Raw genomic sequence first — 24,122 nt, 5'->3', positions numbered from 1 at the left:
GACTTTCCACCCACCAATGAATAGTTTAGACAAGGATTAAGATAAACTAAATAAGGATTAAAATTGACTGTTTTAATCATTGAGATTAGTATCTGATTCTACTTTGTTTATACAGATTTCTTCGCTTATTATTGTTGATATAATGATTGATGGAAATTATTATTATTGGGGAGCATAAACACAGAGAGTTTGTAAACCCACTTGCCTGGAGCCATTACAATTTTATCTATAAATGAGTTTAGGACACATCTACAAAGAAGGCTCTGAAAGGATAAGCCCCACCCAGTGCTTTGGAGTGCTCAGGACATTTGCTTTCCAAGATAATTGCCTAGGGGGTCGCTGATAGTTTAAAGAAAAAGGAACTGATTGGCTCTTTTAATCTTGAACTAGTGATATTTGTCATAAAGTGTTAAAAATTCAGTATGTTACTTTGAGGACAAAAGTGTGCCTGACTCAAGCCGTGGTATTTCCAATCACCTCATATCCATGGGAAAGTTGGACACTGAATATGGAAGAATATTGAATAACAAAGAAATAAAAAAATAATAATCAGGAAGAATATTGTATACCTGAATAACAAAGAATATTGAAAGTACTAAGGACTGACAAAAGAACAAACAATTCTGTCTTGAAGAAGTACAGCCAGAATGTCATTAGAGGCAAGGATAAGGAGACTTCCTCTTATATTATTTAGACATGTTGTCAGGTGAGACCACTTCCTGAAGAAGAAAATCACACTTGGTAAAGTAACAGGGAAAAAAGAGGAAGGTCCTCAGGAAGCTGGATCGGTACAGTGGGCAGCACCAATGGGCTCAAACATAAAAAAATAATTGTGATGGTTACACAGTACTGGGCAGTGTTTTATTCTGTTGAATATAGGGTTGAACCAACTCAATAGCAATTAACAACAAGTAATCAAGAAACAGGCAAGCTAGCTCTCTAGATGAAAGCAAAAGACATAACTCATTTTCTTGGAAATACATGTATATTTTAGCAATCCATAAAAAACAGTTCAGAAAAATCACAACACAATATAACAGCAATGATGTTTAAAAACCATAAAAATTGTATACTTTTGAATATATTTAAATATAAATGCATATTATTGCACATGAACTAAGAAATTGGCTCATGTAAACTCATGCATGTAAAACGTAAACCAGGAAGATAAAATGTAATTTCATCTCTGTATGAGCTGAAGATCTTTGCTACAAAAAGTAGTCATGTAACCAGTGGATTCAGTGATGATGCATAAGGTGACCACAAATTACCATGAAAAAAATTTTTAAGTGTTATGAAGAACTATTAATTATTTTATCAAAATAACATGTCTAAAAGGCATCCTTATTCTGTAGGGGCTATTCTACATTGTCCTGTGTTCTGGCAGGTTGGCAGTGTAAACTGCCAGGTGCCCCTCAGGAAAAGGACATGGCTTTTTACTCCCATAAACAGGTTGCCTCAAGAACTCAAAAGGGGGCAGTTCTAGCTTTTTCTATAGAATCACTATGAAGCAATATCAACTCAATGGCAGTGAGTTTTCATTTTTAAAAAAATTTTTGGAATATGTCTATGTAAGAAATTATCACAAAAACCCAAGAATACTCAATAGTCATTTTAAAATTAACAATATTCTTCTATTTAGGCACATTATCATTAGACAATTTTTGATGTCTCAGACGAGCTACAATTTTGCTATGCTACTCTTACTTTATCTCTCATTTTTAAAGCCCATGTTCTTCTACCTGTCCTAATAGTTAATAAACTATCCATGCAACCTCTATCATGTGTGGAAATGAAAGGTACACAATACGTATGTTATACATAAAAGTAATACCAACTTTTAGCAACCCTGTAGGACAGGATAGAACTGTTTCTGTGAGCTTCTGAGCCAGTAACTCTACATGAGTTATCCCAGGAGCCTCTGGTGATTTTGAACTGCTGACATTGTGGTTAACATCTTAATGTGTAACCACTATGCTACTAGGGATCCTCCTATTATTTGCATAACATATAAATATTAATGAATTTTCATCAAATCTAGAAGTAGCTACTTACTGCTGGAAAATAAGAAGTTCGTGAACTCCTTACGCTTTCTCAAATGTAATACAGTGTGGGATATGAAAGAGCTTTTCCCCAGGTTGTCCCCATATTACATGCTGGGCCTAGGTTGCTGCTTGCTAGCATGGGAGGTGAGCTGCATAGAGGTTATCTCCCTGAGGGTATCAGCCATCTATAACAGGTGTGATACCCCTGATCTACAGCAATCAGACCCTATTGTCAGTCCACCCCAGGTGAGGCCAACTCCCTGCTGATAAGGATAGTGGATTGTTTCCCTGAAGGAGAGCTCAGAGACAAGGTCAAGCCTACTCAAGCAGGACCAAGGTTAGGCTGCCATCTTGAATCTAGGGTCTGCCCATCTTGTTACATGTGTACCCTTGAGGGACTAAGCTAAACCCCTAGCTCACCCCCTTCCTGTCACCTGTATGCCCCTTCCTGTTACATATGTGGTTACCTGTAATCAGTGAGGCTTGCAAGTCCCCTAAATGTATATAAGCTGTGATTGGAAATATATTATCTCCCTTCATGCAGATTTGGCTGGTTGAGATCATGACCATCCTGGAGGTGAGCATGTACTATAAACTATGTCTGACTCCTTTATTTTATTCTCTCTCCTTTCTCTCCTATCTTCTATGACTTCACTATAACCTTTATGTATTATTGCTGTACAATTGCACCTAAGGACCCTTTGGTTGTTACAGGCTGGTTTCCTCTGACAATACAGTACAACCCAAATCTGGTTCTGATGCATCTCAACAGTAGTCATTTACATACACTCAAGCAAAAATTATAAGTTATGATTATTAATTAATAATAAATAAAAGCACTAGGGATAATTAAAATTAATACAATACTATGTCATACAAAATATATACTCAACAATTGATTTTTTAAAATATTTTTTCCAAAAAGATCTTTCAATCTAAGAGAAATAATAACTTTACATACATTAGAGTTATAGTCATAGATTCATTATACATTTTATTATTGTATTTACCCACATAATAAATTATTACCCCTGAGTGATACCAAAAGTCATTTGGAATGGAATATGCCATTTTATGATTATCAACTCTGTCCTCTGGTACTAGAACTCTGATTCTCTTTTAATAGGAATCCTTTTTAATCTATTAGTTCAAGCAGTCTGGTTAAAATTGAACCTCATCTTCCCTAATTCTACCTTCTGATTCAGTTATAAAACTTGACCTAGGAACAAACCATTAGTGTCCAGTCTATGGGCATATTCCTGGTTTTAAAATGAGAACAGGTCTTAAGTCAAACAGTCCTGGCTTTTGAATGATTATTTCCCCATTGTTGAGGTAAATCATAATTGATATCTTTCAAGGGCCATCGAGAGGCAAAACTCTGTTCAGAGTTAAAATGATTTAGAGAAAAAGCAGAATTTGGGCTATCTTATGCTAACATCATTTTCCTAGTTGGATATTTGCTGATAAATACATCTTAATGATATTTTTTGGTTTGTTTCTTGCCCTTGTATATGTCATTTTGTTGTTGTTATTTCTACTTCTTTCCCCTTTATTTTTTGACATTGTTTCTTTTTCTTTACAGAAAACTTCCAAACCTTTTTAACATGACACCTGAAAGGATATAGGGTGAACTCTCAACATGCAGAGAAAGTGCAAGAATATTCCAGCCAGGGGAAAAAATATCAACAAAGAAAATGAGCCAGGGAAATATACTCAATGTAGAAATTTTCCTTGACACTGGCCCAGGACAAAAAGGGGCTATCATAAAGGAAATCATACTGCACCCAGAAGTCAGAGGCAAGACTGTGTACATACCTCAATGTCAGAAACAGGCTTTTATTCTTCAGGCAAAATGTGTCATAGTCTATTTTAGATTGAATGGCAGAATGACATGATCAGCTCTGAAGCTCTGGGATATTATGCTGACAACACTGTATGTGATAGTTTTAGAAGAAGAAAATCTACAGGAAGAGTTTGGGTCAGATTGCTGGCACATGGGACAAAACCCTCTTGTGAAGAAGTGACACCAAAGTCCTGTATTCAGGCCTTCCCCACCTATAGAGTCTTGGCCTTTGGATTTATTGTTGCTATTACTTTTATGCTGATTATAAAGAAGATAAATATTGTGATAGACTACATGTCAGTGCAAACTGATATGTATGGTAAAACATGCAGTGGAATGTCTACTTAGAGTTCCTCTGTTGAATTGTAAATAGACATAAATATAAACCATCAGCAAACTCTCATGTTAAAAGGAGATAATAATTTAATAAAACTCTGGTCACCATAAGAATAATGTGTATATGTTTAATAGACTCAATGAATCATGGTACCCCTGTGAACTGTTTAAAAGCTCACATAATGAAGTTGCATCTGGCATAAAACTATTTTGTCAACAATTTCTGTTGATTCAATGTTTTAAGCTTTAAAGGAAAAAATAACTAAGTAAAGCATTTGCTGAATTTAATTTTGTTTTGTTCACATTATAGCACTCTCAATGTAAGGGCAAGGTCTTTTAAAATAAAGTTACAATCGTATCAAACTACAGGTCAAAAGTGGAGTTGGTATTGATAAGACATACACACACACACACAAATCTGTGTGGATAAGAGGATTAGAATAAAGGTAGAATAGACATAGTCAAAGGATCAAGATGATCCATTGTTATTGGGCTAGGGGAAGATATATTTGATTGTGTATAATCATATGTATGATGCCTAGAATGATAATTTTTCAATGCCTAAAAAGATGGAAGGAGAGAATAACTCTTCATGACCCAGATATGTAAAGAGAAGGAAATGTGATTAATGGATGAACTTATTGAAATTGAGAGAGAAAAGGATTGAGGAGATTTTAAATATTTTGTCAGCGTAAAAATGATCCAATAATTGCATGTTATGAATGATAAAACCTAAAATATGAGACATCAATTAATAAATAGGCATATCTAAACGATTATACAAGTGATACCATTAAATTTGTTAATATTTTTCAAATAATACAAAATGAAAAGGTAGGAAAACTGCATGAGAGAAAAATAAAACAAAAAATTGGAAGCGTATAGCAATATTTTGGAATGAATTTCAGAGATGTTGAAATTGTATGAAATTTAGTAATCTTAACACTCTTCATTTTAAAATGAAAAAATATATAAAGCAAGATCAAACTACATTCCATTAAAAGATGATACATATTAAAACTAAGACAAAGATACATGAATAGTGTAAAAGATGGAAAAATTACCTTTTAAAAAGTCATTGGATATTAATAAGCGACCATCTAGCCCAGAAGCAACAAAGTCCACATGGAAGAAGCACACCTGCCTGTGCGATCACGAAGGGTTGAATGGACTAGGTATCAAGCACTAAAGGGGGGTGGGGGAATCATATCATCATGAATGAGGGGAGCGCATGATGGGGACCCAATGCCCATCTGTAGACAACTGGACATCCCTTGCAGAGGGTAGAGGGGAGGAGATGAGTCACTCAGGGTGCAGTATAGCAACAATGAAAATTACAACCTTCTTCTAGTTCTTAGACCTTTCCTCCCCACCACTATCATGATGCCAATATACCTTGCAAACCTGTTTAGACTAGAGGATGAACAGTAGTGCAGATAGGAACTGGAAACACAGGGAATCCAAGACAGACGAATCCCTCAGGACCAGTAGTGAGAGTGGCAATATGGGGAGGGAAGGAGTGGTAGAAAGGGGGAACTGATTACAGGATTTACATAAAACCTCCTCCTTGGGGGATGGACAACAGAAAAGTGGGTGAAGGGAGATGCTGGGCAGTGTAAGATATAATAAAATAATAATTTATAAATCATCAAGGGTTTATGAGGGAGGGGGGAGGCAGGAAGGGTGGGGAGGGAAGGAAAACGAGGAGCTGATTCCAGGAACCCAAGCAGAAAGCGAGAGTTTTGAGAATGATGAGGGCAACGAATATATAAGTGTGCTTTACACAAGTGATGTATGTGTGGATTGTGGTACGAGTTGTATGAGCCCCAATAAAATGATTAAAAATAAAGTATCAAACCCTCCCAAAAGAAAATTAATATTAAACAATTTAGGATGTGTCTAATTATCATAATTTTTAATATCATAATTGTAAAACTTAAAATAAAAATCCATTAAATTCTAAATATATGTGACACAAAGAAGCACATGATATAAATTAAAAATCTGAACGACAGTGACAATTTCAATTAAAGGTAAGAACTGCAACCTTTTCATAGAAAAAATAATAGAATATCGGGGTTAAAAACATGAAGAGAAACATCATTTAATTCAATTTAGGGATCATTGTAACTAATAGTTGTTATGTTGGGTTTGGGATGTTTAGAGAAACAAATTCAGTAACACATATGTATGCAAAAGAAAGAGCTATATTTAAAGAAATAATTGCATATCAAGAATGCTTCCTAACCCAGCTCAACTCAACTTCATATGTCAGATACCAGTCGATAACTGATGATGGAAGGTGAAACAGGACACAGGAAGATAGATCACATACCAGTGGGCACAGAGTGTCATGGATCTAAATTTGGTGAAATGGCAGTGTGCCAGCATCCCAGAAGGCAACAAGGTAGCAGTGTTTCACACTCTTCTACCAAAAGGTTCACGTCATGATATCAAGGAGGTGCCATCAGGCTGTAACTTGATTGACAAGTGTGACTCCACCCCTCGCCTGAAGTGTCTAGTTGACATAATTCCCGACTACCACAGTTTTAGACTTATTCTTCCACAAAAGTAATGTTACATTCCTTGGAATATAAAACACATTAAAAAATGTTGGACATTTTGGAATCACACAGTAAATGCTCTATTGCCAATGACATTTTTAAGGCATATTTAATTTTTAGCAGCTGCCAGAGGTCCCAATATTCATTTTTAACCATTCTGTGTTCGGTCAATACAAAGGAATCAGTAGATTAGATGTTAATTATTCAACTATAATAGAAATTTACACATTAGAGTTTAAAAGAAAATGTTACAGGTATGGAATATTCATGTGTTCTTATAAGAGGGAACTGGAATTATATCTTTGCTTTACTGTAAAATAAACAAAGGATGACAACAACAACAACAAAATAAGTATAGTAATGGCCCAGATAGCCTTATTGTAGTTACAAAAGGTGTCCGCTCCTGAGTAATGTGTGGTTGTGCCAGACAGAAAAAATTAGGTTACATTGAAGTAAGTTAGGCGCTAGAAACACTTCCATGTGCATCACAAAGAACTCGACAATGCGTTTAGATGCCAGTTGCTGTCAATCATCTTGGACCTATAGGAACCTTAAGAAGAGGAACAGGCTTCCATTTTTATGATTATTGGTATGTTTGAGACTTTTTTGCAACTATTCTATCAATCTATTGGTATGCTTGGATTCTCTTTCTATCATTGTATATGACAATTCCTATTGCCTCACTGACCATCTACTTTACCAAAAATGGTCTTTCCCAATAGCATTCCCGAAGCAAGCATGTCCAAAACACCCTGGTGTTTAAGGAACATCATAGTTGTATTTCACCTAGAATTAATTTATTAATTATTTTGGAATCCATGGTGTAGCCAGGATTCTTCAAAACTACTAGTATGCATCTGCTTCCACAAACTGTTTGTAGCCTAACCTGTCTTTTTTGTGATTGAAAAACACAACAACCCATTTAAGTCATCAAATTGGCATGCACGCTGAAATAGATGTATAGTGAAATTCATGGTATAGAGTAATGATTAGATCATATGTCCTCCATCAATTCTCAATAATTTATTTGTCATTATATGTACATTAAAAGTGTTTATTTGGTAGGTGGTCCACATGTAACACAAATCTTCAAATAGATATCAATTGGCTGAGGGCTCTCGATTGAAAGTCTAGATAATGTAATTATTGCAGTTGCGGCAGACATTTGCACCTTTGGTATGAATGCCTGCTAGAGAACACAGAGAGAAGATCTCCTGATTTCAATGGAATAGTAGCGTAGAAGGAGAAGATTCTCACATCCATAACGATATAAACCTATGCAGTCATTATCATCAGTTAATCAAACACATTTAAGAGATCATTTGAAATTTGATCATGTGCTCTGAAATGATAGCTGTTGACGGAATAGTAAAAGTGATTTATAAAATACCAACAAATATAATACAGGTAAAGAATTAGCTAGACTCAATTATCATACTGTTAAACAAAGAATATGTATACAGGATCTTAGGTTTTATGCACAAACACTTATCAAATCTATCAAATAGCTCCTAGGAACCCCTTCTTACAATGTGTGAATAAACCAAAATTAAAATTCCCTGCCATTAAGCCAACTCTGACAAAAAGCAGCTTTAAATGATAGAGATAAACCATCTAATTCTAATTTAGATAACTTATAATTACAGTTGTGTGTGAATATTTGTGAATTAATGAAAAGTACCTGGACTCAACAACATAAGAGCTGAATTTCAATCTTAAATCTGCCAAATCCATATTCATCTCTGAGAAAGTTGTTCTTTATTTCTAGGTCATTAATTTTTTATGAAGAAGGGTTATTTATAAGATTTTTAATTTCTGAGAACTTACAATTGGATAGATCCTTTTATTAACATTTATTTACATTAATTAATTTTATATTCACTATTATCCTAAAGGGAAAAAGAGGAAACAAAAATACACATGACCCTGAAGCATATTCTGTCCAAAAACTTCTCAAATGCTACAATAAACAGTTAGAGGTATTTGGAAACTACTGTAAGTAGACCATGAATAGAATCAAAATTAGCAAAGAAAAAATAAAGAGATTTCTGGCAAGAACTAGATTGCAATCAGGCAGTTAAGTATTCTATGAATCTGGATAATGTTCTTTATATTAAATGGCTATGAAAAATACTGAATATTTCAAATCAACAAGGTTAAAGTCACAAAATGAAAGAAGTCACGATGAGAATGAGTTTGTTCATTTATTTTTATTGTTAATTTTAATTATGTATAATATTTATTTTTCTCTGGTTACTATTTTGTATGAAAATTTATAAAATTAATGAAATCTTGAGAATGTAGGATTTAAGTACCTCAAGACTATTCAATATTTCAGGAAAACTTGGATTATTTATATTTATTGAGAGAGAATGTTTGACTTGGGGATTGTTTCAAGTTAAAACATTTGAGGTCCAATATACTGATTTAAAAACTTCTATAAGCAATTACTTATTATATAAAGAATTTACTAGTGCAATAAAAGCATGGACATTAAGTGGCAGTGAACAAAGACAACTACAAAATGTCTGTGGTCAAGAAATCCTGGAAAATTTAGATGATAAAATGTATTGTTTTATATTGTGCCTTTCATTGTATGTTGCAAAGAGAGTAAATAAATTAAATATGCCCGTGAATTTGAGGGATTGCTGTTTTGTACGATTCCATGTATCCAAATCTGACTCATAGCATCCCAATGAACAGCAGTACAAAAAAACGTGTAATAGTTATGTTTGAGTCCATTATTGCAACCAGTGCTTCAACCCACCTTCTCAGCATTCTTTTTCTTTGTCACTGCCCTTCTGCTTTTATGAGCATGATATCATTTTCTGGGGATTGATCTCTCATCATAACAGGACCAAAGTATATGAGACAAAGTCTCTCTATCCACACTTGTAATGAGGTTTCTGGTTGTATTTCACCTAAGATAGATAGGATTGCTTCTTTAGGTAGATGATAGTACTTTTAATTTTGTCAACTCCATAATTGCAATGCATTGATTCTACTTTGGTCTTCTTGACTGAATGTCCAACTTTAGAAATTTTGTGCAGTAGAGTTAACCACTAGTATATGCCAAGAAATCAAGAAGATAGATACCTGGTCAACTGACCGGAAGAGATCTAAATTTGCACCCATTTCAAGATGGGTTGGACATTTCCTTCACTTCTTCCAGCATGATATATCCTGAGCATGTCCTATTGTGTGTCTTTTGTCTCCTTTCAAAATAATCATGTGTATGGTATTTATCTGAAAACAGAGGATACCAGAAAAAAAGTTTCCCTGGATTTTGCTGATTGTGCAAAGATTGTGTGTATAACATACTTTAGATAGCCTTGAAATGGGAATTCCAGACAATTCATTGTGCTCATGCAAACCTACACATGGATCAATGGCAGTTATGCAAACAGTACAAGGGAAGAATTCTGGAATTAAAATCAAGAAAGATATGTGTCACAATTGTATACTTTCACTATAATTATCCAATGTATGCTGAGCAAATAATCAGAGAAGCTGTATTACGTGAAGAAGAATATGTCATTAGGTTGAAGGAAGATGTATTAACAACCTGTGCCACAACCTGTAAATCTTGTAACTGATCAACCATCTAGATAAAAGGAGAAAAGTTTAACGTTATCAAGTATTTCAGCTTGCGAGAAAACAGGAGATGAGATAAATCAATACATTTCTCTTTTTTTTTTCCCAAGAGAAAAGCTTGTAGTTAGTTCAGGGATCGTTTGCTGGGCCTTAGGAGCGTTTTCCAGTTCAGTCTGTTGGGGCACCACGCCCTGGCCCCAAAGTCCACTTTCAGCATTCCCTGGGGACCTTGCCACTCCATTCCCTTGCTGTTCCGCTGCACTCCCCCAGTGCTTTGCCTCGGTGTGGTGGGATCAAGTCAGGTGCAATTCCCACACTGTGTCTCCGGTGCTGTCCCCTGTATCGTCTTTAGCCACTGAGGGGCATCATTTCTCACAGTGGGGCCAGCCATGTTGTTCTCTCTGTGGACTGGCTGCTCTACTCAAGAACATCATCCTCACGGCCTGGCGGGCCAGGCTGAGTTCCACTATACATTTCATTGGGTAAGTCAGGTGCATAATTACTCTTTAAAGTGTTGAAAACCCAAGAAGTTACTTGAGGGCTAAAGCATTCCTGATCCAAGCCATAGTATCTTAAATTGCCTCATATGCATGTGAAAGTTGGACATTGGACAAGGAAGACTGAATGAGAATCTATGCAATTGAATTTTGGTGCTGCCAAAGAACAGTGAAAGTACCATGGACTGCCAAAAGAACAAACAATCTGTCTTAGAAGAAGTAGTCAGAATGCTTCTTAGAGGCAAGGATGTGGAGACTTGGTTTCAAGCACTCTGGACTTGTTATCAGGAGAGAACTGTCCCTGGAGAAGGATTGAAACAGTGGCTGCTGCAACAATGGACTCAAACATAGGGACAATTGTGAGGATGGCGGAGAGCCAGGCAATGTTTCATGCTATTTTACCTGAGGTCACTATGTGTAGGCTGAATCTAACTCAACAGAACCTAACAAAAACATGTATATGGTATCAACCCTCTTTTATTTTCTAAGTAAATAATTCTATAAAATATTATTGGGATAGATATGAAAAATATTTGGAGAAAGGTTAACTTACAGATAATTTTCTTTTTTGGAAAAAAGATTAAATGGGTAAGAAATGAAAGATTTTATGTGAATAAGTGATAGGAGATGAAATTTTACTGATAAAAGAATATAGAAAAATAAAGTATTTGCAGAGATAATAAATTATTTAATGTGGCTTATCTAACCAAAATCTCTGTAACTTTCCAAACAACCTTTTCTTGCATGGATGTGGGTAAGAGTATGGGTAAAGATACTGATGGTAATTGTTCAGCTCTGGTAATTGTTAACGGGCTACCTTTGAATTCCATCTTGCTGGTTATAAAGTCAGCCCTCTGAACAGTGGGAATGGGGCTTGCACTACCCACAAGAGCCAGAAAGAAATGCAGCACATGCACTGGGCCCCATCCCTGTGGACCACCTTGATCCAAGACAGCTATGCCATCAGAAGGGTGGTAGAGCTGTGTACGACAGAGCGATGGCCTCCCAGTTCAGGGAGCAAGTAAACCTGAGTGCTTTGGGGTGAGAGGCTAACTTGTGGGTTGGGGTGCCTCTGTTCTCTTAATTAGGATAGCTGTGTTGGCTGATTCATGAAGGAGAGTTGAGTGCCTTTGCGTTGGTGGGGCAGAGTGTCTCTGGGGACTGAATTCAAGGAATAGGGCTCAATGACATGCAGAGCTGGAGCTGAGTGCCAGTGGAGTGGTATGTTTGGGGGAATTTATTAGCAGCCTTGAAGGAACATTGGAACATGTCCTAACTAAATATTTTTATCCTGAGCATTTCTTACCTGCAATGTAACCTATTATGTCCCTTAATAAACCTTGTAAGCATGAGAATTGCCCATGAGTCCTGTGTGGCCATGAGGTAGTTGTTTTATTGTACCAAACTGGCCCATAAACACATGTGAAGAGTGGAGAGACACATGGCTCTGTGAGCCTTGCCATTCTTGTCTCTTGCTTTTTGATCATCGGACCAGTGTGTGGCTGCCTTGCTTGTTCTTTGCCTCAATTTGCAAGTTACATACCTGTGGGACACCTAACCCTTGGACTATGTCACTATAATATGAGGTTCTTTCAAGACCTGCTTTGCCACACCTGTGGAATTTACACCTCTTGAGCTGGGGACTGTCGGACCCTGTTATCTGGCTGACTGTTGGTGACCTGCCTTACTGTTTGCTGTCTGTGCCCGGGTAGCCTGAATTGCTCTACAGAGGACTGACTACCTGGCTGCCCTCAACACTTGAAGGACTGCCAGTGTCTCACAACTCTCTCTTGGGAATGAGTTGCACTGAGCCATTTGTACTGCTTTATAGATTAATTAACTATTTATTTTTTATGTTTTATATCTATCTGTATAAATATTTATAAAATTATTAGCATTCTGGTTTTGTTTCTCTAGAGAACTCTGTCTAACACAGGCTATTGCAATGAATTGTAGAATCTAGATGGACAAGTAGAGAACACTGGGACAGAAAACAGTACTGTAACACAAATATGTAGCTAATCAACCTGGGCTTAAAAATAATGGTTGTACAACCATGAAACAGTAACACATGGGAAATACTTAGAGTAGTAATGAGAACATGGAGCGAACCATTATGTTAGTTTTAATGACAAAGCCAGACTTCTAGAGGGACAATAAGATCAGCACAGTGATTCAGTACACACTAATTGATAGAACCGAATGATTTTTTTGTGAGGGAAAAATGGAACCCAATAGCACTGAAATATCATTGGTTCTGATTGATGGCTCAGATCAAGTGATTGTGATCTTTCAAAGAACAAAAAGCTAAAAAAGTTGTCACTTTTGTGATTAGCAGTTCATATTCACTATTACTTAGCCAAGTGCCATGGCACATATTTCAAACTACCGATTAGAGAGAATGCAAATATTGCCAACACACACACACACACACACATACATGAGGGGATTTCACAAAGAATGAGAGAAAGTGAAATGAAATATAACAGATTTTTTCACAAATTCTGTGGATTTTAGAAATATAGTAATTTTCTTTCAATATATAATTTTGGATGAATACAGTGGTTAAAATGGAAAGTACACTGAGCAACAAAAGTCAGTAAATCATGTGAATTTAATAATGGTACATACACACAATATTTGCTTTTAAAGTTTTCCAGCTATGGAAAAAGAATTGCTTCATTAAGAATTATTCATTAAATGGAGTAACAAAACTCTGTAAGTATGGACCCGCAGTTGCATTAGTCCACTTACAGACAACATGAAAAATAGATAAACTCACAGGAGGCTTCTGCTATTTTAGTTAATTGAGCATACTCTTTGTAGATATACATGATTGAAAACTGTATTTAAGAATAAATTTAAGAAGCATTTTATGTGCTCCTTCAACCCCTGTGTGCACCCAGACTAATAAAAAGAGAACCATTTAAAATATGTATATTTTAATTCTGCATTGTTCCACTCAGTGATAACTAAAACCAAGGAATTAATAAATATGATTTCAGTTTGAGAAGCAAAACTTTCTCCACAAACATCAAGTAATCTTGCACTTGTTTTACCTGAAGGGATTCGCACTGTGTAAATGTGACCCTGCTTTGTTAGCTTTGCCAACAATAAATAAATAAATAAACAAATAGATAAACAAATAAATAAATAAATGTTTAACTGGAATTTCCAGACAATCAAGAACTATGTGGGGTGAACAATCATTTTATATTATTCTCTAATAGGCACATTCAAGCATAATCATGGTAAATAAAATAATACAACATTTGATTTGTGGGTTAGGGATGAAACAATCTAAGATCAATTGATAAACAATAATAAGGTCCCCTGAGAACCATTTGTTTTCATCTGATTGAAAACTATTTGCTAAACATATTTTAGTTAAACGTTCTCTTGGTAGCATAGCTAGTACCATAATTCTGTAAGAGAGAAGAAACTTTATTCCTTTGAGACATCTTTCAAATGTTATACAATTTTAAGTTATAAAAGGATAAGCATCAAAATTCAAGTAAATATTAAGCTATTGAGTTATCGTTTTTATAAGCAAAGCAAAAAGAAAACTCATGGCCATCATCCCAACCAGACTCATATAGACCCTCTTGGGCAGAGAAGAATTTCCCTTATGGGTTTCCAAAACTGTAACTCTTTAAAGGATGAGAAAGACTAATTTTCTCTCTTACAGAATAGCTGATCCTTGGAACTCCCAACATTGCGGTTATCAGCCAAGCAGCTAACCACTATGCCACCAGTGCTCCTAGGTGTTGTCTAACAAGTCCAAAACCATACTGCTAAGAAATAGCACTTAAAGGCTTGTATTCAAACAAGCAGCCATTTAAGAAAGGTGTTAACTAAGTCTACAGGGAAGAAGCAGTCAGGCTGTGTGACCTGAGGGTTATAAATTATAAAATCAAAATCCAAAGGAGGGAGTGGTATCAGAGCTTAAATGTGACTATATGGTTTGCAGAAGTGTATGGATGCCAGTGAAAGCCCAAAATCCATTTTCAGGGTCGACATCTGAATTAAATCTGTGGTGACTTCCCTCTGGTGATAGTTGAAGCATGTGAATAACCTTGTTATTAGGCAGTGAGCAATGTAAATTTGATTATGAAAAATATAGTTCTGTTAAAATGTCAGATTGTATCATTTGATCTCCCTTTTGATTCATTTTGGATTTTTCTGGTTTTTAATGTTTTCTGATATTTTAATTGAGTTTTTATCTGTTCTGCTTTGTTATCAATGTTAGGGGGTTTTTTTCTTTCAATTTTTATGTTTTCAGTATATGAAATCCAGTATACCTAAATCTATAGACATAGTAATGGGATTGGTGGTTCTTTCTACGTGTGGCAGGGGAGGTTGGAGGGAAATGGAAAACTAATAACAATGAATACAAGAATGAAGAAAATGTTCTGGAATTGATTGTGATGATGATCCTACAAGTCTTCTTGATGTTGTATCATAATATGAATTCCATTTCAATACAATTGTTACAAACAATAAAGTACTGACCCTATGCACAACAAAAGTAAACACAAGCCAATTATGTACATATGCACAATTGTTATGTTTAAGATCATTGTTGTAGCCACTGTGTCAATCCATTTCTTGAAGGATTTTCTGCTTTATCACTAACCTTCTATATTACATATGCAATGAGCTGTGATATGAAAGTCAATCTTTTGAAGCCACCAGCTGCACCACTGGAAAAAGACAGAGATTTCTACTTCCATAAAGAGATAGAATCTCTGGCATTTCTTCCCTATCCTATAGGGTCGCACCAACTTGATAGGAATGAGTTTCAGTTGGTTATTATAATTTACTGGAAATAACGTATTTCTTAAAACAGATCTCTTCAGATAATATATCCAAATTACATTAAGCAAAGGTCTTTCCATATCACTTCTAAGGAATATTATGACTGTGTCTCTTCCAACACAGATTTGTCCCATAGTACTTTCAATATGTTTCCCCAATGCAACAGCATTCAAAAGTGTCAAATCTATGGTCCTCCTTATTTATTGTCTCACTTTCCCATGAATATGAGGCAAATGAGAACCATGACTTTCATTAGACAGATCCAAGTGATCTTAAAAAGACATCCTTCCTTTTTAACATTTTAAAGAGGTCTTATGCAGCAGATATGCAATATGCAATACATCTTTTGATTTCCCAAATGCTAATTCCATGAGCATTGACTATGAACCCAAATGACATGAAAACCTTTGCAACTTCACACTTTTCTCCACTTCTTAAGATGTTGTCTATTGGCGGATTTCAGAGGACTTTGTTATCCTTTACATTGAATTGCAAAGCACGCTGAATTGCAAACCACACTGAAGTCTTTGATCAGCAAATCCTTCAAGAACAGCTCACTTTCAGATAGCATGTGAGATATCATTATTTGTCCTAGCCATTATCCCTTATGTGATATATTTTAATTTTGGACTCTATTTGTGATTATAAGCCTCCAGTGAATCCCCTTTGACCACAGTTGTGGAACGTAAATAGTCTCGTTTTTCTCCCACAGAGGAGCTTCTGGGTTTGAACTGCTAACCTTGCATAACGATGACAGGATTAAGATGGGGTTTGATCTTAACCTTAGTACATGGTGTGAACTAATTCATATGGTTTGTTTCCTTGAGGGGTATGATCTGTTAAAAGCCCACCCTACATTTCCATCAAAGTTAGTGATTAAGAGCAATCTCCAAAACAGATAAAGAATGTCAAGGAAAGTTTGAATTGCATTTTTCAGATTTTTGTCCAAAGTGGCACAACCAGAGAAACCAGAGACTGTGGCACAGAAATTATGGGACAGAACAAGAGGAGCAGCACCGAGATTATGGGATGTGCGATAGAGTGTGATAGAGTGGGTTCGCTGGCCCACAGACGCAGAGCCTAAGTGACAACATGGCTCAGAGGAAGAAGGCCAGAGAGATATTTGTCTGCTGTCTGAAGCAAGGAATTGCTGTGAAGTAATGATTATAGCCTTTTTGCTTACTGAAACAGACTTTTGGTAACTTTATTAATCTCCCTAATAAATCCTCCTTAATCCTGAATAGTGCTTGTGAGTTCTATGTGGCTATTGCAATGAATTATGGACCCTAGCACAGAAATAAAGTGATATGGAAAAACCTTTGACACCAGACAAGTTAACGAAGGATGGGATATGTATGGAGGCATGTCTGACTCCTGCCTCTTGGCAATAGGGAAGCCAGAAGAGGTGAGCTATAGCCTCCCACATAATTTATTGCAGCAGGGTGTGTTATTAATAAGGCTTCCTTTCTTCTGATGTTTTTTTTAATACATCAGCTTCTTGAAACATACTTTCCCATAAAGACTGAGTAAGGACGGTGAAAGGATACAATTCAGATGCACATCTTTCCTGATTTTAACTATTAAATATGCTTTGTTTTGTTCACATGACTGTCTCTTGCTCCATATCCAAGTTCTGCATGAGCACAATGAAATGTTCTGGAACTTCTGATCCCCTCAATATTTTACATAAGTTGCTTGCTTCACCGGTCAAGTGACTTTGAAAAATCAATTAAGCACAAGTCAACATCTTTCTGATATTCTTTGCTTTCAACCAAGATCCACCTGACATCAGCAATGATATTACTCATCCTATATGCCCTCTGCATCTGGACTGGATTTCTGGCTGTGCTGTATCTATGTATGGCTGCAGCAGTTTTGTCTTTATTTTAAAAATTATCTCCAGTAAAATTTTACTTTCATGTGATATTAATACTATTGATTAATAATGTCTGCCTTCTGTTGAGTCACTTTTTAATGGATGCACATGTGGGTCTCTTTCAAGCGGCTGACCAAGAGTTGTCTTCCGAAGTTCTTGTTATAGATGAATGAGTGCTTCCAGTGAACCACTAGCTTGTTTAAACATTTCAATTGTTGTTCTATATTTAATTGATATTCCATAACTTCTAATGGTCATGTTTTTCACTGCACTAATGCATTCAGTGCAGCTTGAACTTCCTTGTTCAGTACCATTGGTTCTTGATTATATGCTACATCTTAGAATGTTTGAATGTCAAACAGTTCTTTTTTTGTACCGTGATTCTGTGGGTTCCTTCCAGTTGCCTTCCTGCACAGTTCAATATTTTCTCTTGGGAATCCTTCATTCTTTAAACACAAAGCTTGAATTTTCTCATCATTTATTTCACTTTCAGTATGCTGAACAAGAGAATGTGGTTATGTCTAGAGTGGTATTATCTCTAGAAAAGAATAAAGATAATCATATTGCTCAGCAAATCCTTCCTATGCTCTCCCACAGTGTACTCGATTCCACTTACGAGAAGAGCTCTGGAGCCGCACTGGCTAAGCGTGCGGCTAACATGGTTCACAGAGACAATGTTCTACATCCTTTGTGGTGAAGAGCGACTGGGGTCTTAAAAGACCATGCACAGTAATCTAAGGTTCAGTCATTGGTCTCCCTCTGTCCAGAGGAAAGAAGAATAATGAAAATTGAAATATGTATGCAAACAAATGGAATAAAGGTCACAATAAAATCAGTCTCCATGAACCTAAAACCAGAAAAAACATGATGGTACCTGACCACCATTACCAACTGCAATCATATCAGAAAGTCCTGGACAGAGCAGGAGAAAAATGTAGAACAAAATGAAAAGTTATTAAAGGCATCAGGCTTACAAGTTTTATAGAAATAGGTGAAACACCCAAGACTATGTAACTGAGTCACTCTCAACCCCAGAACGGAAATAAATCCTGTTATACAATAATCAACCATTGAAGGTCATAATGAAAATATTTACTTGGAAATAAAGTTCAAAGACTTAAGAAAGAAGGATAAAGGAAATCAAGAATCACCAGGAAAAAAAGAATTAATTAGTGGTATATTAATGAGATTATAATGGATGAGTTAAAACAAAACCGACATGGGTTGCTGAATGTAAAACCAATGATCGGCTCTATAAAAATTTACTGAATTCATGCTGAAAAATTTTGAAATAGGTGACTGAAATGTAGTTCATAATTTATCTTGAAATATAATGGTATCTAGGATGGGATAAATATCTACACAAGTACAAAGAAATCCAATTACTACAACTATTAAAGAAATTTATTCACCCAACACTAAGGCCAGTGATGGAAAGACTGAAAAATTCTACCAACTGCTTCAATCTGAAATTGATCTAACATATGACCAAGATGCATTGAAAGTTATTGGTGGTTGGAAAGCAAAAGTTGCAGAAAAAAAAACAATAGCTGGAAAAGATTGCTTTGGTGATGGGAAATAAGCTGGAACTCAAAGGCCGCCTTGCTTAGGTAAGTGCTGGTGCTGTTAGGGAACATGGAGAATTCTGTGGACAATCAAAAGGATAAGCAGAGATGGCTTGTCAGAAGGACTGCCACCATGCTCCCAGAATGGAGGCTGAAGACCCGTGCCCCGGATATACATGATCACCAGAGACAGGTCTCTGGAAAAGACTCGTGCTTAGTTAAGTAGTAAGATAGCAAAAAACCAGAAAGATCTTTAGGAGAGGGACTGACACGGCAGCTGCAACAATGGGTTCAAACAAAACGTGTGTGAGGGTGGCCAAGGACTACGCTGTGGCTCATTCTCCGCTGTATAGGGAAGCTGCTCGTCAGAACTGACTGAGAGGCATCTAACAAAAACAACAATTAAAACAAAACACTATTCCTACAAATTGTGCAAATAGTGTGAGATACCAAACACTGAATAAATAAAAATAGATCATTATCAAAAACAGTGGGAGAACATGAGACATTGGGGTTAGAAAGAATTCAAAATATGACCGAGGAAGAGCCACATTCGCAAAGGCTGGCAGGAACATAGCACCAGGAATGGAGAAAAGCCGTGGGAAGAGAAGCCTTTGAGACCTTTGTCTGCTGACATAGCACAACTCAAAATAAGATGCAAGAGCTGCAAAACATTTATTAATAATTGAAACCTGGGATGTATGGAGTATGGATCTAGGAAAATTGGAGGTCTTCAACAAAGAAATGAACTGCAGAAGACTGACATTTAGGTGTTAGTGAGCTGACATGAACTGATATTAGCTATCTTGTATCAGACAATCGTATGGCTTTCTATACTTGGAATAACAAAGTCAAGAGGAATAGTATTGCATTCATCATGTAAAAAGGACATTTAATGATCTAATATGAAATACAGTGCTGCCTGTGATAGGAAAATAACTGTCCCCATACAAGGAAATCCAGTCAATACAATATAAATCCTCAGATAAACTGAAGCATATGAAGAAGAAGGTGGTATCAGGATTATGAACAATTTTCAATATGCAGATGATGCAGCCTTGTTTGCTCAAAGTGAGGGGGGAATTGCACTTGCTGATGAAGAACCAGGATTGAAGTCTTCAGTAGAGATTACAACTGACTGTAAAGAAGACCACAATTCTCAAAACTGGACTAATAACAAAACACTATAACACAGAGACAAAAAGTTGAAATTGTCAAAGATTTTGTCTTGCTGTGATCCACAATCAATGTTTATGGATGCAGCAGTCAAGAGATCAATTTGCATTGCAGGGGGTAAATTTGCACAAGATATCTTTAGAGTCTTGAAGACCAAGGATGTTATTTTGAGAATCGATGTGTGCCTGGCCAAACCTTGGTATTTCAATTGCCTCATATGCATGTGAAAGTTGGACATTGACTAAGGAAGATTGAACAAAAATCCATGTATTTGAATCACCATGCTCACTAAGAATATTGAAACTACCATGCATTGATTATCAACAGAACGGACAAATCCGTCTTGGAAGAAGTACAGCCAGAATGCTCCTTAGAGGGAAGGATTGTGAGATTTCGCCTTGTGTACTTTTGACGTGCTATAAAAAGAGACATCATGCTTTGTAAAGGAAAAGGGTGGTAGAAAGAGAACACCCTTTGCAACATGGATGAACACAGTAGCTATAAAAAAGAACTCAAACATGTGAACACGTATGAGACTGGAGTGGGGCTGGTGGTGATTCAATCAGGTGTACAGGGATCTTCATGAGTCAAAACCAACTGGCAGGCATCTAAAAACAAGAGAAATTATGGACTCTGTTCTTAACACAACCTGCCCCATGGGAAGTAGATGAACCATATAGTCAAATATCTTCTACCCTTGAAGAGATGAAGTCATATTTAAGTCATTCTAAAGTTATAAATCAAGCATTTAGGTCTGAAGGTTTGTCTTATTAAAACAACAGTTATAAATAAGCAAATAATGAAAATACATAATACAAAATTATATTATCTAATATTTGTGAACAATATGAACTTATTAATCACTAGTACTTTTTCTTATATATATTATCCTTTTTATCATTTTATTGGGATCTCTTACAGATATCATAACATTCCATAGTTCAGTCACATATTTTAGAGTAATAAAATAATGATGATGTTTTAAAAAGCTGAATGAGAAGAAAACCACATATAGGTAAGATGTTGGGCTTGCATATTATTAGTAATGACTCTACAATACCCTCAACTGACACATTTAAAGTACTAACAAAGTTTCTCATGCCAGAATAGCAGACTCTACCACAAGTCAGTTGTAAATTCTATGAGCAGAATTACACTATTATTGAGAGTTCCCATGGGAACTTCTGGTATAAATCTAAGTACTTGAACACAGAATTACTTCACACGTTTCAAGCATTCTCACAGTATTGGCAAACCATATATTAGAAGTAGATCTATGAAATGCTACAGCTGTAGCAACAATTCGGTTTTCCTAAGATGCTCATGAAAAATGCCAAAGTGCTTTCAGTGGTTATGTAGATGTCATAATGAAGTGCTCCTTCATTATGTTAAGTGACCTGAAAGGATTTTTTCGGAGGTCTTTGGAAAATACTATTGGCCTTAGGATGGTATTTGCTTGATGTCCTTGTTTTGTTTTTAAGAAATATATTTTGTTAAATACTAATTCAAAGAAGGCATGACGTCTTATTCACAACTTCTTGCCTCACACGTGGATAAAACAAAATGGAAGTCAGCACACTTAACATCTTGGTGCTAACTGCTAAAACCGCACAGTTTAGGTTTCCTCACCTGGCCCCTGTTTCCAAATTTACAATGATCTAAGTCAGGACCGTTTCCCCAGACCTTCAAGCCTACACTATGGTATTCAGAGAATCTTTGTTCCTCTTATAAACTGCTTAATTCCTCCATGTTCATCTGTTCCACTACTTTGTCATTTTGTCACACTGGTGTGGCTTCTGTGCTGCTGTAATGCTCCTCCCTCTGTCACTTGTATTTCAAATGCCAGCAGAGTCACCCAAAGTAAACCTGTGTGGGTTGAGCTTTCAGATGGCAAGCAGACTATGAAGAAGGAATCCCACCCCTCACTTTGGAGGAAATATGTAGCCTCTGAAAATCTTATGCATAATTTTTGAAACATTGTCAGATACTTAGCACTTGATGAGTGAAAGCAAAACATTATCTAAGAAAATGCTTGAGAGTAGGCACTCAAAATGTGACTGGAGACGTGCAGCTTTCTCAGAATGGAATCCATCAGAGTGCCGTGAATTGAGTGAAGACTATGGGAAGGGAGCCTTCAGAATCGTCATTTGCTGATGGGCATGAGTCAAGGTAAGAAATAACCACAATAATCTAGTGATGAGACTTTGGTATATGCTAAGAATGAATCTAAAAAAAGTTGAAGTCCTCAAAAATGAAATGGAATGCATAAGATCGATGTCTAAGGCATTAGCTATCAGAAATGGACTGGTATTGGCCATTTTGAACAAGAAAATCATATGATTCACTATGTTGCCTGTAATGATACAATCGAGATGAAAGGTGTTGTATTTATTGTCAAAAATGACATTTCAAATCAATCTTGATAAAATGCTCCCTGTGGTATAATTATATTTCTCTTTATTCAAACGTATGCAACAACCATAAAAACTAGTGATGAAAAATTGAAGAATTCTACCATATACCTAAATTAGAAAATGATCAAACATTCAATCAAGATGCATGAATTATCTATTCACAGAACACTCAACATGGAAACAAAAAGGAAGGAAGATGGTCTTTGAGATAGAAAGATCAATTCATAGAATTGTGCAAAACTATCTACTGTAACAACAAATACCCTTTTACAACAACAGAAAATGCTACTCCAAATATGAACTTCTCCCGGAGGAATACACAGGAATCAAATTGACTACATTTGTTGGAAGAGACAATGCAGATGCTCAATATCAGCAGCTAAAAGCAGGTCAGGAGCTGACTATGGGACAGTTCATATATACATAAACTATGGAATTGCTCATATATAAATTCAGGATAAAGCTGAAGCAAATTAAAACAATTCCATTAGCCAAGATTACATTCTTGACTTTATGGCATCTGTATTTTGAGAGGATCTCAAAACCATTTGACAAATTGAACACTTCATGAGCTGTGGGAGGATATGAAGAGCAACATTCTTGAAGCCAGCAAAAGTCATTAAAAGACAGGCAAGAAATAAAATATCAAAGTGGATATTGGGAGAGACTCAGAAATTTGCTCTTAATTGTAGAGTAGCTAAAGCAAATGGAAGAGAGGATGAAGTCAAAGAGTCGAATAGAAAATTTCAAAGGGCAGCTCAAGAAGACAAAGTAAAATATCATAATGAAATGTGTGAAGGCCTTGAGTTAGAAAACCGAAAGGGAAGAGCACACTTGGTTTTTCTTAAACTGCTTTAGCATAAGAAAAAGCCTCAAGGTGCAATAATTAAATATTATTTGAGCAAAATATTGACTGATGAGGGAAGCATCATAGGAGAAATAAAAAGAAGTGGTTGACATTCTACTATTTAAGGAGGTAACATATGAAAACAAAAACCGAATGGTGCTGAAAGATGGAGTGTGAGCCACACTGAAAGAGGCAAAAAGAAGCCTACAGGAATTTGTTGAATAACAATTGCAATATTTTAAGAAGTTAATCAAGCCCTGACTGTACTAATTCATCTATTCCAAAAAATGTATTTGATCAACTGACTGGAAGAGATTCATATTTGTATCCATTGCAGATCAAAGTGACAAATAGAATGCTCAAATTATAGAACAATATCATTGATGTCACATGCAAGTAAAATTTTACTGAAGATCATTCAACAAGGGTTGCAGCGGTATATTGACAGGGAGATGCCAGAGGTCAGGCCAAATTCTGAAGAGGGTATAGAACAAAGGATATCATTACTGATACTAGAGCAGAAAATTACAGAAAGATGTTTAACTAT

The sequence above is a fragment of the Tenrec ecaudatus genome, chromosome 3 (genome assembly GCF_050624435.1).
Source record: "Tenrec ecaudatus isolate mTenEca1 chromosome 3, mTenEca1.hap1, whole genome shotgun sequence".
Classification (NCBI taxonomy): domain Eukaryota; kingdom Metazoa; phylum Chordata; class Mammalia; order Afrosoricida; family Tenrecidae; genus Tenrec; species Tenrec ecaudatus.
This window is presented reverse-complemented; position numbering follows the sequence as displayed.